Source organism: Bos mutus, chromosome 15, assembly GCF_027580195.1.
Source record: "Bos mutus isolate GX-2022 chromosome 15, NWIPB_WYAK_1.1, whole genome shotgun sequence".
Classification (NCBI taxonomy): Eukaryota; Metazoa; Chordata; class Mammalia; order Artiodactyla; family Bovidae; genus Bos; species Bos mutus.
In genome coordinates, this window is record NC_091631.1 from 12917119 (window position 1) to 12921159 (window position 4041).

The window sequence follows — 4041 nt, forward strand, 5'->3', positions numbered from 1 at the left end:
GAAGAAGAATTTTTTAGACACCAGATTTTACATTGGCTCAACATGATGAAAAGAGTTACTGAATACTATTTTCTTTAAAATAGTAATTTTGAACCTTTAGGTAATTTATATTTACATTTAAAGATACAGAAAGATGCTTATTTAATAAGTGGAATGCTAATAATATAAAACTTACTCTGCAGAAATGCCAAGTTTTCAGACTGTATCTTCATTAGCTAAGTGATATGCATTATTATTTTTAAACTTTAGGCAAAGCAGCATATCCTCTGTGATGAATGTGTAAATATGCTGATGAGATTTCCAGTATTTCCTAAAAGAAGCTTTTTCTGTCCTACAAATTGCGTAGTCACAGTCTCAAGAGGAAAACTAAGATGTGCAGCATGTCAAAGGAAAATTTTTTGTGATCACAAGTAACTCGGGAGGTAGAATGCAGGTTGTCTTGTTCAAAGTCCACCAGCTATTGGATATGTTACTTTATTAATTCCTTTATGAAAATATAAATAGTATATATGCCATATTGACTCATATTCTTAAAATTAGGTGTCTGTCTTTGTGACATACATATATATGTATAAGTGTATACATATGTGTATACATATGTATATGATTATTATTAGTATGGCACACTCATTACTGATTTCTTATTAGCCAGCTGAACTCAATGTAGAGATACAGATAGATGTAGATATAGATATTGATGTATGCATAAAGTAGGAAATCAGTAACTAAGATGTGATAATAGTGACACAAGGCTTTTATTACTATCATCATTATCATCAACATTTTTATTTACCATTACAGGTTTCCCCCTCTATCTGAAAGAAGAGCATTCCTATAATATCTTCAGTGAGCCAAAACAGCGTGATGGGAAGAAGCAACGCATCTTAGAACATACCTTGCTAAAGAATGGGATGAAAATAATAAATCAAGATAAAACACAGATGCTCACAGAATTCAAAGCCATGGTGGCTTGGTGCTGAGATGCTGAGCATAGGCCTTGGGGAGGGGCTTGGTAATGCCAGAATCAGACTCAAGGTGTGTACTACCTGTATTACAGATCAAAGAACAAATGCTGAAGGCAATTTTTATTTCTTTTTTCCTAAATTCCTGTTACAATTTCTTCCAGATGGCAAAAACAGGTACCAATTTAAGTCTTTCATAAAACTGAAGTGGCATGAAGCTAACTTCTAAAAAGAGGGGGATATTTGTATTGTCACTTAATACAGAAAGTCAGCAAGACTGGGTTGATGCCTCACATGAGCTTATAAATCATTTACTGAGGAGAAAGAATCCAAGAAAATACTTCAATGTAATAAACACTCATACTTTTTGTTTATCAAAATCTTTAATGCCTGCTTTGAGATTTAAACTTGTTTTTGACAACTAATTTTTTAATCACAGGCAAAGATAAATTATTAGTTGTTTACAAATGAAGGGAAAATTATTATTTCAACAGCATCTCTCCTTTACTTGAAGCCTTCCAACAGCTTCCCATCTTACTAAGAGTAAAAGCAAAAATAAAATAAAGCATAAAAGTGTCTGCATGCTATGGTCCCTATTACTTCTTTGAACATGTCCACTACTTCTTTCCCCCTGGCTTACTCTGCTCCTGCCACAAAGACTGCTTGCTTAAAACACACTTAGGACTGCCCCCATCTCAGGATCCATGCAGTGCATCATGCTTTTTCTCCAGACAACTTAATGATTTACTTCTTTAAATCATTCAAGGCTTTGCCCAAATGTCACCTTTTCAGTGAGGCCTTAACCTTACAATGTGTATTGGGTTAAATGCTGCTTTATCATTTGCTTCTAAGTTAGCCTTAGCATGGCACGAGAAACAAAAGAACTACATTGTAAAGAATTACCTTCCCCAGAGCTATTGGATTAAAATTTTATCAATGAGAACCAATATGAGATTTAGAAGACAGAAAAAGGAGATTCTATTAACCTTGAGAAAGTTGCATTTAGAATACTGGGCACAGAGAAATTCAGAGTAATTGTAATTTTTTCAAATTAATGTGTTTAAATGTGTATTAATACACTTTAAAAAGAGAATTTTGATAAAAGAAAAATCACTTTCAGATAAGCAAATTTAAAAAGATCATCACAAGCAGATTCTATGACAATAGAATCTAAACAATTCATTTCATGAAAAAGGGGGAAAATTCTAGAAGGACAGTCTGAAGGAAAATAAGAAATGTTAAATAAAAAGGTGAAAGTTAAAGTTACCTGGTCAGTCATGTCTGACTCTTTGCAACCCAATGGAGCTCGCCAGGCTCTTCTCCCCATGGAATTGTCCAGGCAAGAATACTGGAATGGGTTGCCATGCCCTTCTCCGTGCAATTGTCCCATCCCTGGGATCAAACTCAAGTCTCCGATATTGCACGCAGATTCTTTACCACTTTAGCTACCTGGGAAGCCCTAATAAAAAGGTAAACATAGAAAAATAATGACTGGTATAAAACAATAACAATTATAAAGTTCATATATAACATTCAAAAAGTCAGAGCATTATATGAGAATTGAAATACAAGCCACAGCCTGGAAGAAAATATTAGCAAAACATGAATGGACTATTACCAAAAATAGACAAAGAACCCTTAAAACTCAACTATAAAAAAATCTAATTCAAAATTATAAATGGATCAAAGACCTAAACAGATATCTCATTAAAAAAATCCCCTGCCAATTGCAAGCATGCATATGAAAAAAAGAGCAACATCATATATCCTTAGGAAACTGCAGGTTAAAACAAAATACCACTATAGACCTGTTGGGCTTGTTAGATGAATAAAATCCAAAACACTGCCAATATCAAACCCTGGTTAGCATGTAGAATCACAGGAATTCTCAATCACTGCTTGTGGGAACGCAAAATGTTATATAGCTCCTTTGGAAGACAGTTTGACACTTGCCTACAAAACTAAACGTACTCATCAAATGATCCAGTAATTAAGCTTCTTGGTACTTACCAAATTAGCCAAAAATGAACATACCCTAGAAACATACTTTCTAATGTTTTTAGCTTTATTTATAGTTGCCAATTGGAAGGAATGATGCTAAAGCTGAAACTCCAGTACTTTGGCCACCTCATGCAAAGAGTTGACTCATTGGAAAAGACTCTGATGCTGGGAGGGATTGGGGGCAGGAGGAGAAGGGGACAACAGAGGATGAAATGGCTGGATGGTATCCTTACTCGATGGACGTGAGTCTCAGTGAACTCCGGGAGTTGGTGATGGACAGGGAGGCCTGGCGTGCTGCGATTCATGGGGTCGCAAAGAGTCGGACACGACTGAGCGACTGAACTGAACTGAACTGAACTGATAGTTGCCAAAACATGCAAGCAACCAAGATGTCCATTGGTAGGTGAATAGGTAAACTGTGGTATATCCTTACAATAAGATATTATTCAGCAATAAAAAAGTGACATGGTAGAATAAAAGCCACAGTAGAAACTTAAAATGCATCTAGTTGATAAGTGAAAGAAGCCAAATTTGAAAAGGTTACATTCTGTATGAGTCCCATTATATGACTTTCTATAAAAGGCAACACTCTGGACATAATTAAAAGATCAGGGTTTTGCGAAGGATTCAGGAAGAAGGCGGGGAAGGATGGAGCATAGGAGCTTTCTCAGGCAGTGAAACTATTCAATATGATACTGTAGTGATGGATTAATACCATTATATCTTTGTCAAAACCCAGGGTATGTATTAATAAAACACAAAGAGTGAACTGGAATGTAAAGTATGGATGTCAGTTAATAACAATATAACAATTTTGGCTCATCAACTTGATAACAAATGCACCTCATCCTAATTCAAGTTGTTAACAGCATGAAATAATGAATATGTATACAAGGCTATTCAAGATAATTGTTTTAAGACATGCAGATGGGTACTTAAAACACTGGATAAATTTTCAAGTGATAGCATCACGTAGGAATTTAAACACTTCCGTATATCAAACATCTCCAACGGAGGACCACAGGATGTACTTTGTAATACTTTTACTATTCAAAAGTAGCTGATGTAATGCTGAAGA